General features: G+C 39.4%; 1 protein-coding gene across 1 annotated transcript in view; it reads left to right on the top strand.

The window, feature by feature from the left end:
• Positions 1–22,855: 22,855 nt before the first annotated feature.
• frmpd1a (FERM and PDZ domain containing 1a) overlaps positions 22,856–25,463 on the top strand; it is a 55,655-nt gene continuing 53,047 nt past the window's right edge. The window contains exon 1 of the mRNA XM_084715807.1: positions 22,856–23,072. The gene's annotated coding sequence lies outside the window, so the exon portion shown is untranslated. The remainder of the gene's footprint in view (positions 23,073–25,463) is intronic.

Raw genomic sequence — 25,463 nt, forward strand, 5'->3', positions numbered from 1 at the left:
ACACTATCTATCTATCTATCTATCTATCTATCTATCTATCTATCTATCTATCTATCTATCTATAATATTATCATTTTTGGTTTTGGCTCCAGAATATTTCATGAGTGGCACTGAAGCCAATTATTCAATTACTTTCAAATATTATGATACATATTAAATACACCTTAAATCATCCTGTAGGTGAAAATGATACACTTCTACGAGATCTTTAAACTGACCAAACTATTCATCCTATTTTTTTGCCGATAATTTATAACACGGTTTATGTAGAATACCATTAAATTGCTGAATTGTTTACATAGTGCTACACATGGGAAGATACAATTATCACTGCCTGCAACCCTTTGCATTTACATACTGATTAAGCAAATTGGAACTAAATGCTGCCACAGCAACTCATACAACAATAAACACAACCTGAAAAGTCCCAGGTGTTTATTTGTTTGCATTTCAAACACATTTCTCTTCGTGTGTAAACTGGTTAAGCACCTAATCACTAGTTTCAGGGGAAGGGAGGGGGGAAATGGAGTGGGACGGTTAAAGTGGATTATTTTACAAGAGGGAAAAAATTGGGGGTAGAAGAGGAAAAAAGGAGAGGGAGGCTGAGCAGCAATCGATGGGTTTTTTCCCCCAGAGCTCCACGGGGATTTGCGCTGAGTGATCTGAAGTGGCGCCCCGCTGTGCAAACCTGAGTGCTTTGACTCCACATAAAACCATTCAATCACAGAGCACCATGTTCTACTAAAAAGCCCCTTATGAGATCATTACCAAGGATGAACAAACAGGCACTAATGAAAAAGCCAGAGCACTTTTCTTGTGTGAGGGATATGGAAAACAAGTTGGAGTCTGAGCTATATTCACACATTTATGAGTTTGAATTGTGCGTTTTATTCCCGTCGCGAAGCTGACAGGTCTAAAGGTTACAGAGACTTCTGAACCGATGTCCTGCAGCGAAATATTCAATATTCAGCTGGAACAATGCAAAGGTTTGTATTTTTAATTAAAGAGGCACTCCGCCAATTGCAAAGGGATGGTTCCATTTTTAAAGCGATGGTTAATTCCATTTGAAAAGTGTAGTTCAAGTTTAAAGGGATATTTTCATTTTAAAGGAAGAATAAGTTATATTTTAAAGGGGAGTTCCAAAATGCTACTTCATCCACTGTGGGTGTTGTAACCAACGTGTGAGTACTGTGTATCAAAATCAAAGTTCATTGCCTGTATATTGAACAGACATAATCAAAAGAAAAAAAAACACATCTTTTAATAAAAGACATATAGAAGCTTGCTAGATAATGGGACACTGCCAATGACTTTTTTCGACAGGAAATCTCATTCTCAGAATGTGTCCCATTCTCAAGAGACCTCATAAACACAACAGAAGCAAGAGTTCCAAAGCGGTAATCAGAATTATAGTTAAAAACAGTGCATAGCACTATAGCTGAAACGACTACTCAATTAATTCTTTGTTCACCACAAAAATAATTGGAAATGATTCTTGATAATAATCCACTGTTAAATACTATAATGCTGAAATGCCAAATTTTTCTCAGGTTCCAGCCTCAAAGTGTGAAGATTTTCTCTTTTTTTTTTCTTATGTGATAGTAAAGTGTGAAGTATTTTAGGGTTTCAAGACATCACCTTGGGCTCAAGGAAATTGTGTGTATTTTTCATTGTTTTCTGAAACTGCATAAACCAAAGGCACTAAAAAGGCACTAAAGGCAGTATTTATCAGTTAATCAATCGTAAAACCTGGATTCTCAAAAAGTTTGGACACTATGTAAAACATACATAAAACAGAATGTGATCATTTGCTAATCCTGAGATATAAACAATGCAACATTTTACCTCTTAAGCTTCATTGATTTTTGTAAATATATGTCTTTTCTGAATTTGATGCCTGTAACATATTTTAGAAATAATGAGACAGGAGCAGCAAAAGATTGGGAATTAATTGATAACAGGTGATAGTATCATGATTGGCTATGAAAGCCTCAGTAGTTCACGAAAAAAGGACAGGGTGCCATGCACCACTTTGTGAAGCACATGATTGTATGTAGGGAATTATTACATGAACTGAGAAAGACTTTGTAAAGCCGTAAACACAGTTTGTTTGCAAATGATTGCATTCTGTTTTTATTTATGTTTTATGCAGCACCCCAACTGTTTGGAATAGGGGTTGTAAAACTGATTGTTAGTTGCAGCCGTAGGGGTCTCTCTGGAGCATTTTCTGGCATACTGTGTGCTTAAAGATTACATCAGTGAGCCTTCATGTGTACCCTTAAGCGTTTGAACAGAAATGATCCATTTGCTGTTGGGAACCTGCCACTATTGTCAAATTCATTACTGCTTGAGACGCAGGATGGACCCTGCCAACATCAAACAAACCAGGGGGCCCATTACAAATGAGCCTCAACGAGTCCCGACCAAAACAAAATTCTTCTTTCTCTTTGTGGCACTCGGGACCTGAGAACATGAAACCCGAAACGGTCATATTGACAGTTCCTCCTGTTAGCACACACAGAGCAACAATGTTAGAATAATGATGCAATCCATCAAGCAGAAACAGTAACAAGGGGCAGCCCCTATGCAAAGTGACACCGCTGTGTTTAAGGTCCCCATAATGCACCTACTTGTTTCCAAAACACAGAACAACTTACATTTATGAGCCAATGGCTCGTTTTACATATTAACCCTGACAACTCTGACTTTGCTGAGTTCATTTAAGTAGAATGGAAGTGTATCATAAAAGGGCTTGTGGAGTAGCAGATTACATGTAACAGGATTACATAAATAGGATACAAAAAAGGTAACTCTGTAGGTAACAGAGATATTCAGTAAAGATAGGGATATTAGCAGGATTACAATTTTAAAATATATTGTAAAATAATGAATGATGTGCAGTGCAGACACTTTACAACACTTCACAAGTCTCGCAACACCACTCTGGCATTGGCATGGCCTCTAATGAAAAATGCTTTCACTATGAAAAAATTTCAACATTATTTTACCTCTAAATCAAAAAAGAGGAATATCTAATAATATCACAATACAAAGCAAACTCTAACCTCAGCTGTGAAAAGACTGTCATCATCTAAGAACACAACAATTTGAAGAAACATTTGCAGGTAAAACCAACTAGACCAACAGCTAACGTTAGTTACACAGAACAACCGCTAATGTTAATGTAGCTACACAGAAATCCAGTACAGTACTACTATTACCCCTTAAAAATATTTTGGGAATATAGGCCGTAGTTCTGGTGATCAGAACAGTGTATAGGCAACACCAGCCCCAGACTTGAATAAGTTTATGGCAGTTTAGCCTACCAGAAGTTTGAGGGAGAAGTGTGAATTGTATATTTAATAAAGTACATTTAAATGCACAGAATTATTGCTGTGCATTTATTGCTATGTGTTTTTACACAAAGCGAGAGAAGGAAAACTTGGACAAACAATTTACTGAACTTAATCAACTTAACAATGAACATAAAACATTATATTAGGCTGGACAATTTCTCCATTTTTGGTATTGAGGTGAGCCAAAAGTAATGGACACTAATCAACCAACATTACTTTTATATTGTGACACTTGGATTGGGTTACTGACTGCATTTTTTTAGGTATTTAGTAGCTGTATCAGAATACATCTTTAAATTCAGAAATCAAAAATCTAAACGTGTCCAAACACGGCTGCTCAGGAGGTAACTTCACTATCAGAGTGCTACTTTCATCTTTTCTTGTTTTTGTTGGAATAGTTTCTGATATCCAAGATTACATGAACATTTCTTTCATCTTTCCTAATAACAGTAGGCCTGTCCAAGAATAACCGGAGAACAAAAAGGAACAGAAATTGTTATAAGTCAGCTGCCAGTTGTCATGGACAGGTGACAAAGAATTTCTCAAAGCTAACAACATTACGTGCCTGGAGCACAGAAAGCAATACATATGTCACTGGTGGATTAAGTAGCTATGGATGCACAAAGTCCCCCAACTGCAGATGTAAGCTGGGTTGAACCACATGAAACGCCCAGCAGCAGCAGCAGAAACTATATCACAGGTCTGCCAGTAAAGAGTTCTTGGTCAGTGTACAGTGTGCCCTGTTTTAGAGCCACATGCACAGATGAAAAGCTTAGGAACATTAAAGGGGTTGACCACCTGTCCCAGTCCTCTCTCTCAGGCCTGAATGAGACCACAGGGAGATCCTCTTCCTCCAGCACACCACCTGCTACCACTACCTCCCCTTTAATGTTGGGCAACTCTTTAAAGATCCCACAATGGCACTTTGTAAGAGTGCCCAGTTCAGCATGGGGACTACTTGCAAAACCATATCACACTGTGCTGTGACTCGCCTTAAAATACAAAGTAATAAAGAGTTTACAGTTGAGTTTTGGTGTTTCGTTTCCAAAAAATGAAGCTCAGTGGGGTTTTAGACCTTGTTGAAGCTGTCTCTGTAAATAGTAAGAGATGAACGAAATAGAAAGAAATATCTGTTGCAAAAGGGATCAAGGTTCTATAGTTTTTCATGCCTCACCTTAAGTCAGAATCGGAGTTTAAAGGGTATTTTGTATTTGCAAACATATTTGGTAGGCACTCTGATATTCAGCCCAACAGACCTTGATCCACTAGAGGACACCGTGTCACTGTCTTGGTTCACATAGGTGTACACAAGTGTGAAGATGCAGTAACAACAGAGGGAGATAATGACAGGGCAAAGGATGAGCTTAGGATAAAGAGTAAGAAAGTCCATATAAGGAGGAGGCCAGGATGAACAGTTGCAGTTTATACATCCCACAGATACAGAGCAACATTACATTTCATTTGCTTTTCCTGCCACCTACTATTCACCCTCCTCCTATCTCTGTTTTGGTCTCCACCAACTCATGAGGGAAATAACTGGATACTGCTAAATGCTCCACTGTGTTCACTAGCTAGTTGCAAGTTTAGTCCAGCTTCGGTTTGTGGTTCATTTGCTAAAAACAGCTGCCTGCATATGGCTGAAAAAAGCATTATGAGAAGTGAACAATGCGTTGAAAGAGGGTAAAAAGTTAAACAAAGCTGAAAGGAAAGCTTGTTCCAATACCAATATGAGTACTGAAAAAAGCCTCAGATACTGCCTAAAGTGCTGGATGCACTGATCCGATACCACATAATTTACCCCCAGATAGGACCCGGCTTCTTCCTAGCAGCATCCCATGCGTTATTTTCTTCCCGCCTGGATGGCAAAGTCTTGTTCTCTTTCTCTTTCAGTCTCTGCATGTATTTGTTCATCTTTAACAAAGGGTTTAACCTGAGACATAAAACAATGATATCAATCGTGTCACAGCAACACAGGGTTAATAGCTGCAGCTGTTCAAGAAATAAATAATATAAATATTTTTTTAGCACACTGGTAGCAGATCAGTACTCTGTATTGGCCGACATTTACAGTTCAGGTATCGGGAAGGAAAAAGTGGTATTAGAACATCTCTAGTGAAAACTGTGGGATTTTCACATATTCCACATATTTGATCTATTTTTTTTATAGAAAACACGTTGACTTTAAATTTCCATTGGAATAAACTAACTGTAACTTCTTTCTCTAATTAATCTGCTTGGTCAAAATGAAAAGTTTCCTGTTTGAAGGCGAAAACTTTTTAATCAGACAGTCAGTAAAGATAGTCCTCATTAAAAGTATAAGCGTGCTATAAAAACAACACTGGCAGTGAGTGTATATCTTACAGGAGAGGCCAAGTACTTTGGCTTCTGGAAACTGATATGTGGGTTGAAGCTTCGGTACATGTATGACACGCAGTGTGAAGAATGAGATGAAAATACAGTGCTGGTTGTGCAACTGCAGCCGTTAGAAGTCAGTTCTGTGGTAAAAGAAGAAGAAACAAAAACTGTGAGAAGGCAAAGCCTGTTTCATACAAAGATCAGCCTCCCTCTCTGACTCTGTCTGCCTGTCTTCGCTCAAGGCAAACCTTTTCATCTTTAGTACCCACCCAAACAGCCATCCATGACACTTAGGAGTCCATTTAACTCCAATGGAATAATAAAGACTACGAGTAGGAGCTGATCTCTGCAGTAGAAGTAAATTACAGTAATGACGAGCAGTGTAGATTATATAAGATGTATGATGGATCAGCATATGCCCTTTGATGGAAGTTTATCAAACTGAACACAGCACAGCACTAACAGGAAAAAGAGAGAAAAAGAAAGGAGTTTTATGCCAAGTTGTACTCGGTGTTAAATTTAATGGTACAAGTCAGAAAGAGTTACATCAAAGGCCACTTAAAACAGCGGGTTGTTTTTTTCTTCTCAAATAAAAGACAAACTGTCATCATCATTAAACTTGGCCACAGATTGTTTTTTCTCTGTTTTGGATGGAGAAAAAAAGGTTTCTCTATCCGCCATTCCTCCCACTGCCATGTAGGTCAGTGTCAGTGAATCAGATGTAACATATATTAGCAGAAAAAATGCAGAGCTGCAGCCAGAGCCAGACTGGCCATCTGGCAATTTTGGCACATGCCTGAAGAGACAGTCCACTTTTGAGCCATTACTCACAGAAATGATTTAATGATAGATATTTGTAAAATACTGTATGAATGTGATGGGCCGTTTCACTGAGCACCTCCACAGCATTTCATTGTGAAATCAAAACACTTTGCTGTGCTCAGAAAAAAAAACTGCTGTCTTGGATCAAATGATTAGATTCTCATTGCTTTTGCAGGTTTTATTTGGAGAAGATATTTTAATATGAGTAACAGCTAATGTGTTAAAGGAAGAGTCCTGATAAAATTTTTCTGTGGGAGCAGACTATTTTCTATTTTCTTTCATTTCTTTCATTTCAATTACATTGATCAGAATTTAATTTAGTGTATTTATAGCCTCTAAAACTTGGTGATTAGACCATTTTAGGCCTATGTGACATCTTAAAAGGCCAAAAAGCTAGTCCATCAGTATACTTTACTTAAGTAAAGAGTTTGCTGGACATAAAGTTCACCATTAGAGGGTAACCCAGAGGCGTAGGCTCTGTGCTAATATCTATTTGTTCTGACTGGCCGAACTTGTCCGCAGCTTGTCCTGAAGGCCATTTATTACAATAAACTACTGAATGTTGTATAAAAATAAGTAAAAGTGTCTCAACCTAATAGATACACAACAGTGACCTATAATCACGAAACATATGTGAGCAAACTGTTATTATATTCCATGTGGAGTCGTTTGTGTGTTCACCTAATGAACATACACCTTGTTTATTAAGTCTGTTTTGGTGTCTGCTGCTGGTTCTTTAGCTGCTAAATTCTTGCTAACTTTGTCAAACTTTGTCTCTGGTGCTGGCACAGTGGATTTTTACAGCTTTCCCACTAAAAGCAGCATCTTGTGAGCGGTGAGAGTGAATCAAAACAGTAAAGCAGCAGGCAACAAAACCAAAACAATGAGCTGAAAGAAGCTAAAAAGCTCTGTAGACCGGAGGAAAACATTCGGTGATAATTCTCTTTGGGTTTCACATTATACATTACACTCATTTGATTAATTGGTAATATAAAAATGTCAGTTAAGTTTTTTACACTGAGGGAAAATGTGTTGTTAAAGGAGCAACTTCAGAAGCTGAGTGCTGCATATTTTCTCACAGACCTGTCTTGGCTGTGTGATTTATACTATTTCATTGTGATGTGTCCTCTGCTGGAGGTGCACATGTGAACCCAGTTCAGATCATCAAAGGAGGTGCAGCCTGTTCCCATGCTTGTTCCTTGGGTCTTGCTATTAAATATAAGAAGATCGGGTTAAGTGATCAAAGACCCTTGGTTTCTGGGGCTTAAGTGTTGCTCTGTTTCATCAAAGGCTAGCGGTCTTCTTAACCTCCACTACCTTAAGGTAACATTAAACTAGCAGGTAATGGAGCTTTGCCTTTCCTGTAAATACTGTACGTGCCCTTTTCAATGGGAACCAATATGAAAGAGGATATAATGACAAAATGGCAGCTTCTTTTCTCACATTCCTCCAGCCTCTGACAACAAAGGCACCTGTCTCTTTTATCTGCAAAAAACAATACAAACAGACTTCAAAAGCATATCCGGCTGACACTTGGTGTTCCTTTGACCAAAGTGTTTATCAGACAGGCATATATCAGGCCAGCCTGGGGCATTGTGTTGCCAGTAACCCGCTTCCTCCAGTCCCTGGTTAATTGTCACGACATGTGTCCTTCCAAACCACAACTTGGGAGCTATTAGTATCAACTTCCTGTTGTTGACTAATGTATTCACATGGTGCTGTGTGGCACTCGACTCAGTGCAACAGCAGGGAAACACATTTGTTTTGTGTTACTCAGATGGTTAATAAATCAGATATAAGTGAACTCTTTGATGCAAATGATCTTATGTAACATAATAATGTTATGAACATTTTGAAGTTTTGCTGCAGGTCAACAAAGTTTTCCATGGACAATAAATAGGCATGCTCTCATACAGCAAAAAGGTGCGAACAGAGTCACAGAATTCAGTTGTTACTGACATTTGTGATATTATGTGGCATTTTTGAAATTATCCTCAAAATGGAAAATGTTTAACAATGACAGTTCAAAATCCTATATATATAACCCTAGATATACATAACCCTTTATGGTTCTAATCAGCACCTTTATTTCTGTTAGTACAATTAAAAAAATAAACCAAACAAAAGAACATATATATATAGACATGGGTACTCTCGTAGTTCGTGTGGTTGAGTGTGTGCACTATGTATCAAGGCTGAGTCCTTATCGTAGCGGCCCGGCCCCTATGATGTATGTCATCCTGCCTCTCTCTTCCCTGCCTTAAAGGGGAAAACATAGTTTTCCATGCACTTTACTTAAACCATTACACCCCATCTTACACATGGCGAAAAGCCATTGCGCTGGTGGTGCAAGTGGATTTGCTAACAGTGCTGTTGCCATTTTTGTCACATCTGCAAAATAGCAAATGCACTTGAGCCTGGTCTGTGAGGCCAAGGGCAGGAGGTCTAAAAGTGAAGGCAAAACAAAGGCATGGCTGGACGCATTTGCTATCTTATGCTCAGCACATTGGAATAAAAACTACTTGCACCTTAGACCGACTAAAACCTCAAAAAAGTCTAGGGTCCAATCGGTCTGTCTGGACAAGATACCACCTGGTTCATTTGGCCAAGGCACAGACACATCTTCATAATCACAAAAAAACTTAATTATGTTCAGTCTTTTCCCCACACAGGAGTGTGGATTAGTAAAGTGTCCTTTGAAAATATTCCCTGTCAGCAATAAAGTGTATTGAAGATGAATATTGAAGTGTGTGTGTGTATTGCACTCTTGGCTGAGGTGTGTGTGAAACTATTTTCACTAATACAGAATCAGGAATTAATATTATAATTATTTTTATGATTATTATATAATTTAAAACCCCAATAAATCAACAAGACCTCAATAGACCTGCAAAGTGCGCACAAAATGGGATTACAGCTGGCAGATTGTCTTTAACAGATTAGTCACATGACAGCTGGAACAGCTGCAGTGTTTGTGTCTATGTGTTTATTGGGATCCAGAAAAAACAAGGATTGAACAATTATGATCTCATATCATTATATCTGACCACAAGACCAGTCTGACCCGGGGAGAAGACGGTATGTGTACTTCTGTCAGAGCCTGATGCTGGGAAGCTGTGTGTAACGGGCTGAAGCTGCACCTCAATCTGGCTCAGGTGGCTGTTCAGCTGTGTTGAGGTGTCTCTCCTCTCTGACTCCTGTCCACTGCTCCTTCTTCAGAAGCTTCAGCCAGTGAAGCTGTATAATAATGATGATAATGAATTATAAAATTTAACATAATTTCAAGGTGCTTTTCAGTGTAAAACAAACAGTTACATATGTGCATGGCTTTTACGGTTCATTAATTGTATTACATTTGCAGGCGTCCATGTAAAATTGACTATTTACACATGAAGCTGCTTTGGAGATGTTCTGCCATCTCCATATATTGCATGCTCTCGCACTTTCACTTCTCGAACCAGGACATCTCTCTCCTCACTCATTTCTCAATCATTCCTCAATCATTTCTCTTTGTTTTTCCTCCTGGTAAATCCGTCATCATGCTGCCACTGCTTGCGGTCCTGGCACACCTGCTTCTAAAAGGTGATGATAGCTGACTTTCTGATTGGTTTATTGCATGCTCAGCTTAAACTCTCCTGTGAATTAATCAAGGCACTTGTTGTTTCTTGTTGTTGCATGTTTCTGGTTTATAGTATCCATCTGCATGCCAGCTAGATCTTGAGTAGATGGACAAGGAAAATGAAGGTTTCTCTCTCTTTGTCTGACTCTGTCATCCTCTTGCATGTGTGAGAGTGAAAAGGTCTAACAATGTGCAATGAAGACAGACAGTCTCCTAAACATAAGGTCAGCATGTGTTGCTGTGCCGTGCCGCACATATAGATGGCTTGTGCTCAATTCGAGGCCTGCTAGTATGCATAGCAGCCACATCATCAGTCTGCTAATACCACTCAATTTGTCTACTTCAGTAACGAACAGCTTCACATAACAGGCTGGTAGGAGGGTGCAGGGTGAACAACCCTATCTTTACCAACTTCTCTTTTACCAAGTGCAAGTGGTGGAGGACAAGATGAGTTGCATCACACAGTGCATTTTCCATCCTATAAGGCAGCTAATTAAGCCGCTGAAATCTACTCAATAATAATGTTCACCGTTTTAGCCTAATAAACCAGTAGCTTCTGATATTTTTTGCCATGCTAATGTTTTTTACTCAAGTCCTGATAGCACAGGAGAATAAATTACATAACTGGATTCTACCAGGATGTCTTCAGTGAAACTGGTGCCTCATGTCAATGCTGGAATGCCATTAGAAGTGCAAATATTCAGAATATTTGCGGTCAAAATTAAATTTTGTTGAAGTTTGGCTCCAAAATATGGTGGGATGCCACTCTGACTCAACCGAATCATTCTTTGGCAGCTCCAAGTTTCATTGCTCAGGGCCATGTTACACTACAGGGTAAAAGGCATTGAGATGCTTCAGACAAAGTGCCTGTCAGATTGAAACCCCCACCCACCACACCGTAACAAAGCTGGAATTGGGGGAGCCTGCATCTAACAATTTTTGTACATTTCAGAAACGTACAATCCGACAACCATGGCCATTTCATGCAGCAGCTGGCCAGATGTGCAGAGTTAAAATAGTTGGCAGGACATGAACTTCCCGTTCAATATCTTTTTGTCATGCTCCACACACTTACTTTCATCACTTTTCATTTGTAAAACCAAGTGTAACACTACTGCCTTCCAGGAGAGACTGTCCAAGAGTGTTTTTCGATTTTTTGGCTCATCGCAATGGTAGGCTTTTCACCCCACCTTCCAGGTGTAAACCCTGGGTTTTCAAAAGAAGGTTTGCGATCCCTAGGGGTTTCTCAGAGTTGCTGTAAGAGGTCCCCAAATTACTGTCATGACCATCAGTCATTACCATGAATACTTCATTACCATGAATGGATATAAGCAAAGATAAATCAGCCTGTTAATTTAAAAAACATAACACTGACAAAAGTCTACACATGAATCATGTAACCTAAACAACAAAACCATTGTGCAGCACCTATCCATGATGGCAAACTAGTTAGCAACTGCTAACTTAGCAACTACACACATGCAATACATGTGGTAGGTAGTTCATGCTCTGTCTCTCAGCTAAGGGGTCCAAGGCCTGAAAAACACAGAGAACCACTGGTACACAGTTTTGCCAACAGATGTTGTGTTTTGTACAGCATACTATGGCCTATGGTCTTTCCTAGAGTTAGTTGGGATTCACAGAAGTCAGTCATAAAACAAACTGTTTTTGCCAAAGGAGAGTGTTGGCTTGGAAGATAGTGATATTTGGCTTAAATAATAGTGGTTTCCCGTCAGGCTGTCTGACAGCAAATATTCCAAAAATAGCATTCACTTTAACTGATATTGATTTTCTTCTTTTAGGTGGCTAAAATATGTCTTGTTGCTGACCCTGAACACAGCAGTACACTGCTTAGTTTACTTGCTGGTACTCCTCTCCTCGGGTTCTCTGAGGATAATACCCTGACTATTGACAAGTACCTCATACAACCTCACTTTAAATAATCTGAACTATCCCTTTAAGGATTCTTGAGTAAGACTGACTGTGCATGGAAATCTCTGGAAGAGAAAAAGGAAAAACTTTTTTTTTCTATCAAAACATATTGTATATTAATGATGACAATGATTAGCTGATAGACTTAGCATTTGACCAAACAGTCATCTGAAAAATATGAACTCCATATAATCCACGCACTTCCTCTGCAATAATGAGCACCTTATTCCCTTCTGAGCATTTAGATGCTTTGACATAAAACTTACCTCTCCCTTTTATTAAGCTGTATAGTTGTTGCTGGCCTCCTCTACACTCTGTCTACTTCTCAGTGTCTGCTGCCAGCTGGCTACGAACCCAAGCCGTGCTCCATGTATCAGTAAATATTCCATACAGCTCTTTGGCCACTATTTTTTTCCCTGACAGTATATCTGGTGACTTCACAGCACTAATCAGATATCCTTTGAAGCTCCACTGATCTCACTTTGTAGCCAACAACAAATAACATGGACTTTTATTACTTGCTAGACATTTTGTATTTTTCCCCTAATCCTTTCAAGTTTGTCCTCAGCAGCACTGTGTGCGCTATGATCCGTCTCTTCCTCCCTCCCCATCCCTCATCCCTCTCTCTTTCTATCTAATCCCAGACGAAAGGGAGTTGGACACTCATTCCAAAAGTTGGATTTGTAAATAGCTTGAACCACATCTAAGGGAGAGACAGAATTAGCAAGAAAACACCGTCTCAGAGCAGAGAAAGGGAGAGAGAAAAATACTGTATTGTTCAATAGTCAGGCCCAGAAATCCTCTAATGCAAGTGCCATACAAGAGGTTATGAAGGCGGAAAAGTACATTTTCAACAGTCCAAAGTAAACCTTGGAGCCATGCACAATTTCCACCCTGACTTAACAGCGTTGTTTGTTCTCTGTTACTTTGAAGAAATTATCAAAGGTAATTTGATCGCTTGTAGTTCCATGACGAGATTAATCACTGACATGAACAATAATGACCAAGACGTGAAGAGGCGTTCAGTGTGGAAAGAACTCATGACAACAAAGTGACCCACAGAGACCATCGCAGCACTTTCAGACTCAAAACGGTCTCTTTCATGTGGGTGACGTGTCCTGCGCGCTTCTCCAAGAGACGCCAGCAAGGCACCATGGTCCGATTAGGGAGCTGCTGGCAAACAATACCAGGGCCCAGTGCCATCTCCAGCTGCTTCCTCTCCACCGAGGCCCTCACTGGAATTGGACTGTACTTATTTATTCCTCTTTTATAAGTCTGACATGAAAGACGGGGCTGTTTATGTGTGTTTATTCTGACTTGTGATCGCAATAGGGACCTTTAAGAAGACTCCCTCAGAGAATCAAAGAGCTGTCGTGTGTTTGATGCTGGACACTCAAATGCAGGGATCAGCTGGTTACTATGGGTTCATTTATTCTGTTGACATTTAGGTGTGATGTGACCTCAGCATCTCCTCAGCAGGATGTGCTCCCTCCACTCATCTCAGCAGATCTGGAAAATCTTGAAGGCAACGTGCCACACTGGGTTCTTGTCACGCTCAGAAATGAAGGTGCTAACTAGAATCATAAAGGGCTTTTCAACTTATCCCCATAGGAGAACCCTTTTATAAAGGTTCTACTTTGAACCCTTCTACCTAGAACCCAACATAAAGGGTTGTAGAGACAACCCTTCTATGGTCTAACAGTTATACACAGAACACTCTGGGGGTACCTCTTATATTCCTGGGTTTAATCTGGAACCAACCTAGGGGGTTCTACAGAGATCCATATTATATTTCAAAGGTTTCATCTGGAACCCACCAAGGGATCTACTGAAAATCCTTCTGTATTCCAAGGGTTCCATCTATAACCCACTCAGGGGGCTCTACCTTTTTGGAACCTTTATTTCTGAGTGTAAACCTGAAAGTGATGACGCTTCTGCCATTGTTGCACCGAGTACCTCCGCACTCACTCTGAAAACTTGGCCATATCCCATGCGCAGCCCTGTGGGGAATGGCAAAGCCTCACGTCTGCAGCCGATTAGGGAGAGAGATTAAGGCCTGCCAGGAGAAACCGGGCCATTGTGGAGGTGTGGGTACTGGGAGAGATGGAATGAATAAAAGACGAGTTCAAACCAAATCAGGCCTGCTGGGCTTATCCACCATCAACTGCAGAGTGGTTGGAGCTTCCTGATAAAGATGCGAGGAACCACGTTGAGAAGAAGAAGGAAGGAAAAAAATAAAACGCTGAACCATTAAGTTTACATAGGTTTCGACCCCCACCGCCAACTGCTCACATGCTATCCAAAAATCTGCTTGCCCTTTTCTTTCTTCTACCTTCATCTCATCTCTCACCCGATGTGATGGCTGCTTTGATTCTAGAGTCATGCTGGTGCTTTAAGCTCTTAACCAGCCAAAGGAGATTTTGTCTGTCTTTATTGTAATTTACAGTAAGATATTTCTTTGCATATATTCATTCCCTGATGAGAGAAAACTGTCTAATCAATTTATTCATTAGGCACACTACAGTTACATTTGGTTCAATAACATGTTCATCTGGAAGCCTTTTCATCTTGGTTTATGAAGAAACTGATGTTACTGGATAGCACTCACCACCAGTGGGCACTATGAGCATGTAGGGTAGGGAATCTTTCTAGTAATGTCTTATATGCACAATTCAAGATGGACAAGGTCCACACCAGGGATGTGTATTGACAAGAATCTGTTGATATAATGCATATCACAATACAGGGGTTATGATACAATACATTGTGATATTTTGTTATACTGTAGGCAAGGTGATGTATTATTTTTTTTTTTAGAAAACTCTCATGGTATAAAGAACACACCACCATATGCATAAAATCTACGTTAAAAGTTTACTTTTTTATGTTATCAGGACAGTGACGATGGGTAACAACAGTGTTAGGCAAGTTATTCAAGGAATGAAATTAGTTACTTTTTACTTATTACTCCTTTACAAATTAATAATATTACTTTACTTACTATCTGTTATACTGTATGAGCATGTTGCTTTCATACCTTGTTGGCAGCCAGTTGGTCCAAAGTTGTACTGCTGATCCAGTGAAGTGTTAACATTTAGAAAGCCTTTGTCAAGATGTTGGCTGTGGTGGTAAAAACCTGTTAGTGATGCATGGACTTTAGTTACACGGTGGATACTGCGGCTAATCTATGGGGCCAGCAGAAAATGACCATTCTGACTGATAGCGGATGGGCTACAGGAGGCTGTGTCTCCTCGGAGAGAGAGAGAGAGGCTGTGTGCGCTTTCATACACAAGTCAGCAGCACACCAGCAAAACTTCTTTGATTATTTAATTCTGTTTCCTCTGGAGAGTTTCCCCTGTCCTGTCAAGATTAGAACCACAGTTTTTGATTCTGTTGCTTGAATGCACCACATATTTGCTGCAGTGACATTACTGCACACATGGAAACAAAACTGTGTTGAAGAAAGATTCTTTCAGGTCAGATGAGCTTTATTCACTGTGCAGTGGAGACAGCCTCACAACATGGTGGCATCATACTGTCTGCTGGAGTCAGGTTATTTGCCAGGTTATATGCAGTAATACAGGAAATCACAGGAGGATCAGAATGCAAATTCCACCAGAAGGTTCAGGAAACAAGCTTCCTGAACCCAAATGTGAGTTAGGCACTAAACCAGTGGGAATGCGTCTGAGAAACCCAAAGTTAAAATGTGTAACTATAATAGCAATGAGTTCTTGTGATGAAGACAGACACAGCTTATACTGTAAAGCCACAGTTAGCCACAGGTAAGGTGTGATTTCAGGGGACAACTGGGCCTTCCTCACAATACAACAAAAGGTTCATTTACAGAGGTATGTTTTAGGTTTTAGAGGTATTTACTGACTCTTCAGCAGAGACAGTCAAATTCATAAAGAACCATACAAACATAAGAATAAAATAGAAAGAAATCAAATATCTTCTTCCACAACTGAAAGCAACTTATCTAATCCTTAAAGTAAATCATTAAAGAAATCATGTAGACATCAGTAGAACACACAATAAAGAAATCACCTTGAAAGCTTGCACTGCTCGACATCATTAAAAAGGTATATATAAGAGATGGGTAGGGGTGCGGCTGTGGGTCTTTGAATTGGAGAAAATAATACATTTGAGTGGGTGGTGGGGGGATGATTTATGCAGACATGTGGACTCAGATGAACTCAGAGCCCATTCCTAACATATTAAGGCAGTGTTACTTGGATTTGTAAGTGTAACATAATTACTGACAATTGCAATGCCTTACACTACTCGCTATGGCATAATACTATTATAGTAACAAGATACTGAGTAATGGATTACTGCACAACGCTGGATAACAATACTGCTATCTTGTCATTGAATTGTTGTTAAACAGAGAAGATTAAAGCAATAGTTCACCCAAAAATGAAAATTCACTCAATATCTGCTCACCCTTGTGCTGATGTGAGGATGGGTGAAGATCTCCAGTTCACAAAACACTCCCGGGGTTTCAGCAGAAATTGACGTTGCAGCCAAATCCAGTACAATTAAAGTGAACGGTGACCAGTTTTAAAATGTAAAAAAAAAATACAAAAAAACACACAAAATGTCTCCATACAGGTCGTGTGGTGTAATCCAATTGTTCCTAACCCGCAACATTAAAATTTGACCCAAAAAGACACTATTTACACCATGTTTTCAGCCTAAATGTCAACTGTAGCCTCTCAGGCCAGAGTCTCATGCACACACCTGAAGCGCAAGTTGGGCCTTTCTCAATTAGGAAAGGATTTTGTACACTGCACCACCAGGTTTCCGTTGCTCTCGCTCTGTAGTCCGCAGCTGCAGCAAACAAATGATGTTCCTCTTCTATGTCGAAGTCCTCGAACATTTCCTTCTTTGTTGAAAGTTTGTGAAGTCAACTGTACGCATAACAAGTCACTATTTCTGAGCAGATCTCTCCCTGTTGTCTGAGTTGCTTCCAGGTAGCATGTAAACACAGATGTGAAGGTATCGCGAGATCTTGTATATCTCGTGTTGCGCCGCTTGGGTGAGAGCCTGTTTATCCACTTCAGGCATGTGCATGAGGCTCCGGTCTGAGAGGCTACAGTTGACATTTAGGCTAAAAACATGGTGTAAATGGCGCCTATTTGAGGGCAAATGTTAATGTCGTGGCTTACGGACACTTGGCTTACACCACATAGCAGTATGGAGACATTTTGTTGTTTTGTTGTGTTCTTTTTTACATTTTAAAACTGGTCACCATTCACTTCCATTGTACTGGATTTGGCTGCAACACCATTTTCTGCTGAAACCCCGGGAGTGTTTTGTGAACTGGAGATCTTCACCCATCCTCACATCAGCACAGGGGTGAGTAGATATTGAGTGAAATTTCAGTTTTGGGTGAACTATCACTTTAAAACATGGTGTGTAAGCTGCTGGGGTTTTTTTGTTTGTGTTCTGCACTACAGGTGTAAGAAAATATGTCAACATTTTCATATTAGATATAAAAAAGATATCAATATATCACCTTGTTTACAGTATCACAATATATTGTACTGTAAGCCCTGTATTATGATACATATCATATCATTAGATTCTTATATATATGCAACCCTACTCAGCACCAAACCAATGATATCCATGACATTAAAAATAATGTGGTTGTCAATTGAGATGTATCACTCCAACAATCATTAATAATTGTTTAACTGTGCTCTAATCATTTTAGGAATGTAAAATCATTTTTTATTGCGCTGCCTAATTTGACGCTTCTGGCTTTGTCCTCTTTCTTTGTTTCCCTCTGAACATACCTGAGCTTTTACTGAAAGGCACTGACCATCTGTGATGGGTAAATATCTAATATGCATACGCAGCATGGTGATATTTGTTAATACTGGAATGGAACAGACCTGTTTTACGTTATGTTTATGTGTTTAAAATATCCCAAAATTTGTAATATTTTCCAATAATTCCAGTTCTCGTCTCACCACTTCCAGTCAGTGTCATTTTGAATCAGGAGTAGCTCCACCATCTAGTGGTTGTATCTGCAACACGTCAGTTTTCTTCACCCACCTCATTCGCAATGCAACATCTCCAACACAGAACATAAAATAGTTCTCATGTTGCTTCTATGGTAACACAAATAACTCCAAGCCAATCATTTGAAGTTCATCCATACTGCGCTAATGATGCTAATAAGGCTAATGACAAAGAGGATCCTCTGTTCTCCTTTCATGTCAGCCACGAAATAAGAACAACATCTCCCTTCCTTAGGACAGTATTGAATGGATTTTTGGCTTCAGAGGGTGGCTCGATTCACTTTGAAAATTGAGGGGGTTTTTTTATCATGAGAGAGGAGGCGACTTGAGCAAGTGAGAGAAAGCGGGAAAAGGATTGTTTGGAGTCAGAAACACATTTCAAAGGCTTCCCCAAAAACAGCCTGCGAAATCTGAGATGAAACCAGCTAATAAAGCACCACACGGCAATAAATAATGCAACAAGAGGAAACAACATGAAAGATCTTTTCATCTCCATATAGAAAGGAAAAGGGAAAGGAAGCAATGAGAATCTGTATACGCTCAGTTCTGTAGTCAATACAATAGTTTGTTGGACTTGTCTTTGAAACTTTGGTACATTCGGTCAAGAGGAGAAATGTATTTCTTGTTTACAGTCTTGATGGTGTGTTCAATTAATGTCGCAAAAAATACAAAAGGAAAACAACATGCTTTTTAAAGCCGTGGACATGAAGAACACTATGACCTTTGACACTTGCCTTGTGTCTCTGTTTGTGTAGTGTAGTATAAACTAGTCTTCACACACCCTCAGTCTGATTTCTTCTGATTTATTTTTATTTAGTTGTTGTAAGATTAGTGTTGATTTTTTTTATTTACCCCTTTTTTTTATCAATCCATGGGGACAAAATACTATCTTTTCCCTCATTTTAATACTGGAATGTGTTTCTACTCCCACTGCAGCCCTACTCCCTCCTTTAGTTGGAAAATAGAGCCAATTCTAATGACTCAGTACAATCAACAAGCCAAAAAATCCCCTCGCACCCACCCAAAATAGTTCTGTCCACCAGCTGACGGCCAAGGACGGAGATCAAACCGACCACAAAGCAGGGGGGTCGAAACAAGAGCAACAAAAGGGTTTCCTCTCCTAATCTCTGTTAAATTAGAATAGACGTGCGTGGCGGTGTGGGCTTCCTGGAGAGGATAAAAGGGCTTGAGCAGTGACTGGAAGTGGACTGTGTGGTTATGATATTATTAATAAAGGCAGCATGGATGGTGGACAAGTGGTAAAGCTGAATGTGTGTGTTTTAGTGGATGAAAGTGAGACACCGTAAGAGAGAGAGAAAGAAAGCGAGCAGTACAGTACAGTTGTGTAACACTGACATCTTGTGGCCAGATATGTAACTGAGCTATTTGATTCAAGTTGTACCTTAAAAGGCAGTTGATTCCTGTCATATTTCAATTTTCTTGAAAGAACTGCTGTAATCAGACTACAATCAATCAATCAATCAAACTACTGTACACCACATTCAGAACAATTTACCTCATTAATGAACATTCCTACAAAAAAATAAACAAATAATAATTATTATTTTACTTGAATTTTAAACTTTACCATTTGATTCATTGTCGCAGAGCAAATTTCCATCTACAGTCCCCTGACAGATCATGAATAAAACATTAGCACAGTGTCAGAATAGCGATAAACAAACAAGATAAACAAGACAAAACGCATAATACAAATTACACACAGTACTGCATCACACACATTATGTCAATACCATCTGTATGTTACAAATTAAAAGCAAGGAGAAAAATAATACTGATTTCCAGTTTAGCATTAAGGATCAACATGCAGGATTTAGTGCCATCTAATGGTAAGCTTGCAGATGACAAACACATCGTCTCACTCTCCCCTTTCAAACATGTAGTAGAACCTATGGTGGCAGTGAAACTTGCGCAAAACAAGAAAGCTCATATGTAGAATCAGTGTTTGGTTTCTCCATTCTGGGCAGCTGCAGAAACAATGGACTCCAATGGCACTCCACACACGCCCTCCATAGATATGAAGTACTCATTCTGAGGCAACAAAAACACAAAGATTCTTGTTTCAGGCTATTATACACAAAGCATACTTATGAATATTATAATACCTTTCATTTCATTTTCATGAATGTTATTCCATTTCTGCCATTAAATCATGGTAAATTTTACACATTAGACCTTTAACGGTGTGGTGAGCAATTCTGGAGAAAGATGGTTGTTGCGCCTTTTGTTGAGTGACTTAGTCTGAGCCACCAACCCAAAGAGCTGGTATTTGACAACCTGGGAATGAGACTCAACAATCAACTTTCAAAGGTTTCTAATGGAACTACAACTCTTTATGTCATCTGGTAATCTGTTCCACTGAGTTTTGGTTTTTACAGAGATAGCGAGCTGCCTAAAGGCAGTGCCATTCAAGGGTATAGTACGATCTAGGGGATTTTACTGCGATTAGTTTGACTGAAATTGCAATATGATACAAATAGTGGGAATGATCATTTTTTGCATTACATTTTTCATTTTGACTAATTACTAGACCAGGGCATCTATGTAGCACCACAGTATTGCATTATAATGCTGAAATTGCAAATTGCATTGGTTCTGGTTCTGTAATCTGAATATTGCACTTGGCCATATTACAGTTTTGATAATACTGCAATTAATTGTGCAGCCCTAGTACAATCTGTTATGATGATATTCTTGTGGATTTTATAGAGTTGTCTGAAAGACAGTAAACAAAGTCACATAATTGAGGAGGGGCTGAACCATTTAAAAAGCATGGAGACTGTATCTGTAATATATTTACTGAAATTTATCATGACCATGTCATTAGACATTAAGGACACATACTGAGTTGAAATATTCACTTCTCTGACAACAATGCTATAGCCACAGTGTCCTCTTTTTAAATTTCTGTTCAGGGCCATAGATGTTTATTATGGTGAAACTGAGCAATATGTCAATGAAGTCTGGCAGGCAGGATGACAGGCAGTCACTGAACTCAAACTCCAGAGTGTGTATTTTCAGAGCAATGGGCTTTTGTTTTCAGGATAACTGGCTTAACTTTGCATTGACAGATAAGTGACAGTTAAAAACAGCTGATCAACTTACAGTGTAGCACTTGTTATTGGTTGTTGTTGTCACTTTACAATGTTGTGCATGTCCTGCACTCCTGCAGCCTGCCCGAGCTTTGCGACTAGAGAGGAGGGTGTAGGAGGAAATAACTTGTTTCAACCACAGACTGTAAATTAAATAGGAATTCAACCTTAACATACAGTCTGTGGCTTCAACTCACAATTTGGACTGCAGTACTCATTTTTGGATGCACAATTACAACATATTGCTCCTTTAATCCATAAATCAAGTCAAGTCGATTTTTTTAAAGTGCATTTAAAAACAACAAAAGTTGACCAAAGTGCTTCTAAATAATTATAATATTGTCAAAGTGATCTGTTTTTTTCTTCTTTTCCTCCTACATGTACTTCATATACGGTACGGTCTTTATATACAGTAAGCAAGAAAAGATTAACAAAACATTGAATCTTCTGTAACCTTCTGTAACTGGGAAGAGAGTTTGTAGTAATTGAATAAACACAGAACTTGATTTCACCATGAGAACAAAAACTAACTAAAATAATTATCTGGAACACAGTGACAAGTGGCCTTTTGGACCCTTGGAGCTGTGAGACCCTTTGCTGTTCAGCTAGCCAGCCTGGCCTATAATACTGTAGTCCTACATTTGGGCACAATGGATAGTGCATTGACACACTGGCGCCAATAGGAGGCAACAGAAGCCAATTAACAGTTCCCTTATCTATTCAATTACATTCTAGAGCTTTATTGACATGGTAAACAGACATTTACATGGCAGAAACAAGTGTGAAAATCAAAACAGTGACAACAAAACAGAGGAAATGTATATATATATATATATATATATATATATATATATATATATATATATATATATATATATATATATATATATGTATTTTCTTTAGAAAGCATACATTATTTCTATTTGCACACAATAACAGATAGATAGATAGATAGATAGATAGATAGATAGATAGATAGATAGATAGATAGATAGATAAACATTTGTGCAATAGTGAATGCTACAATGTTGCAAGTTAAAGCACATCATTGCACAACAGTGGTTTGTGCTATGGCTCAATGAAAACATCAGTTCTTAAGGGGACTAATAATACTGACCCTGCTAATTTTTGTTTGTTCTGAGATAATTCTGTTATTCTGTGCAAATAGAAATAATGTATGCTTTCTGAAGACTAAATATATATAATGTATGTACAATTATTCATAGCATATGCACGTCACCCATTTATGGTGGGACATACATGAGGGCTGAGAAAAAAAAATACAACCTCTGGTATTAGGTGTACATTCGTCTAGCAGCACAGGTACGCCAGCACGCGCACAGACAAATGGAGTTGAGAGAGATGCAGGTGTGTCAACATTAGAGAACTCGTCTCCATTGTTTGTTTTCTCTTTATGAAACAACGAAGAGATGCCCCGTCACCGCTATTAAAACTTTATGCATGTGCGCGCATGTAAGCGTGTGTGTGTGCGCGCGCGCGTGCGTGTGTTTGGGAGAGAGAGAGAGAGAGAGAGAGAGAGAGAGAGAGCGAGAGCGAGAGAGAGGATTACCGTCGTTTAAACCGCGTGCGCCTCACCCATCCGCATCTCTCGCGCTCACCTGCACGAGGACTTTATGAAACGCATCTTTGTTTCTATCAGGGATCTCGAGCCGTGCTCCTCGCGCCGTCTAACGCCAGGTGATTTGGATTAACTGACCTGTCAGTGTCTGGGAAAAGGTGCGGCTCTTTTGCGGCGCTTTTCGAAGTTGTTCCACATCCAGGACAGTCGGGACGGCTCGCCCTGCGCTCAGGAGCGGATTAGAGAGGAGATACCCGCCACTCGGTAAGGTCTTTACACCTCGTCATTCTACAGCCAACTAGACTGAATAACAACCAGATCTGAAGTGCCCAAAATAGATTTCTGAAAGCAGAAACTGTATTTGTTTCTCTTCAGTGCCTCTGCAAGCTTGCAAAGTAAATGAGGGTTGTTTGGCTGGACAAACGCCAGATATTTCGTATTTGTTGTTAATAATAATAATAATTATAAAAAGATAAGAAAAGACCCAAAGATATTATGCATTAATCTAGCAGCTTTATAGTTTAACACAAAGAAAAAAATAAAACATGCTTGATACATTAAAAGGCATAATACGCAACATTTTCCTTAAAAAGAAATAAAACGTTTAGACTCACAGAAATATAATTACTCTCATCATCACTTATGACCCATTAGAAGTATGTAGTTTGTACCTGCACAAATCGTCTGCCTCTATTTTCTTATTTTCTCATTAATTTTCTGTTCCAACCACAGACTGTCAGTATTGGTGATGATTAATGAGACTCAACAATCAACTATCTTTCTGGTGTGTTTGCGGACAGCTCCAACTGATTCTACCTTTAAGCTTCCTAGTGGATGCCCTTAACATTTAGCATTAAACCATTAATACATACTTGTAATGCATAATCTACAGTCAGCGAACAAATAACACCTCCCCTTTCCCTAAAGTACTCCAGTTAGCAGAGAGAGAGACAGATGAAAGTTCTCACCCATTCACCACTGTACCTGTTTAAATCCATCTAAGTCATATGATGAAGGAGGGGTGTGCATGAAGGTGAGGAGGCAGTTTGATAAGAGGGATTTTTAAGCTTAGTAACACTCTGAGAAGTGGATTGAGTAGGGCGGTACCAGGGAGGTGGACCTAATGCTCTGGATGTTTAGTCAGATTAGACACAAACAGACTGAGGCATTCCCTGGCTCCCTTTAAAGCAAATGACTCAGTCATTTTCTATATTCAACCACTGCTAAAGAATTGATGAACAGACCAACAGTACGTAGTCTCTGTGAAATCAGAATGTGTTTTACTAATGCATCACTGCAACCAGAAACATGCACGTCCCCACACACAAACACTCATTATGTACACACTGACACACTCAAACACACATGCATTTCACAGTAAGATGTTGCTCCAGATATTTTGCTGCATCATGCTTCAGCACACTGTGTTGATGCTATTGTAACATGCTAATAAGTGGCACAATCTGCTGCTCTGTGTGTGGCTCCACTTTATCTGCATGTTGAGTGTACAGTCTGTGCACATGCATAGCCATAGGTGTGTGTACAAGGTGCACATGTATCTGTGTTTCATGACCGGATGAGAATACAAAGAGAGCCCTGACACTCAGAAACAGAAGAAGAAGAAGAATATGAGGCAGGCAGCGTTCTGAAGGCCCTCCCAGGCTTTACTAATTTATGATGTTATTTTTAGGCTCGGCTACATTTTTGATGCTTCGTATTTGTCAAGTTTAATACTGAGCGAAAACTCGGGGTGTGTCTGTCAAGCTCTTTGTACGTAACTGCGTGCACACAAACATACAGTACACACACGCCTGCCCTGCACACATTCAGACATACATTGCAAATGTGGAGATACTCTTAAGACCCTATGGCACAGCACTGTTGATAATGATAATAAAGTTAATTGGTGTTGCACTTTTCATAAACCAACATTTAAAAGTGCATGATATGAAACTGCGCACACATGCAACGTTCAGCTCTTTAGTCCCTGATGTAACCAAATCTCCCTCGTCTCCCTCTTCGCTGTCATTGCCTCAAAGCTTTGCACACAATGGTAAAATAAGAAGCAGAGTCAAATTTTATTTCTCCAAACCAAAGGGATTACATAATGAACTTTCGACCCTAGAGCTCAACATCTCGCTTCAAATTGTGCTATACTTAGGCTACTTTTGAAACCTGAATATTATAAGAGGTAAATCCCTTTAAAAAGCTTCACAAAACATTTGAGGTTGTGAAGGTGACAGAAAATTAGAGGCAACGGAGTCTTCCCCGAGTGAAAAGTGGTACAGCCACAAAAAAAACACAATCTGAAACTGGTTCGGAGGAACTGTTCTAGAGAGGTCTAAAAGGTTTTAGGTCAAGCCTAATCTCCTTTGCAATATAGACAGCACTTTCAGCCAGTTTGGCTTCAATCTGAAACTCCTAATTAAAGGGGTTTCCGACGACAGCAGAAATAGTTCTATAAGCGCTTTTAGGGCAGTAGGCTCATCAAAAGCTATCCATCAGCTCCTACTGGATGGAGACAGACAGTAAACTGACACCTGCCTTCTGATTCAGTAAACTTTCTATTACTTGAGATTTACCTCCATGAAAACTGATATGTGCCGGGGTGTTGGTGGGATTTCCCGTCTACCTACAGTAATGAAGAACTGAAGG

This window comes from Lutjanus erythropterus, chromosome 3 (assembly GCF_056507025.1).
Source record: "Lutjanus erythropterus isolate fLutEry1 chromosome 3, fLutEry1.hap2, whole genome shotgun sequence".
NCBI classification, from domain to species: Eukaryota; Metazoa; Chordata; class Actinopteri; order Lutjaniformes; family Lutjanidae; genus Lutjanus; species Lutjanus erythropterus.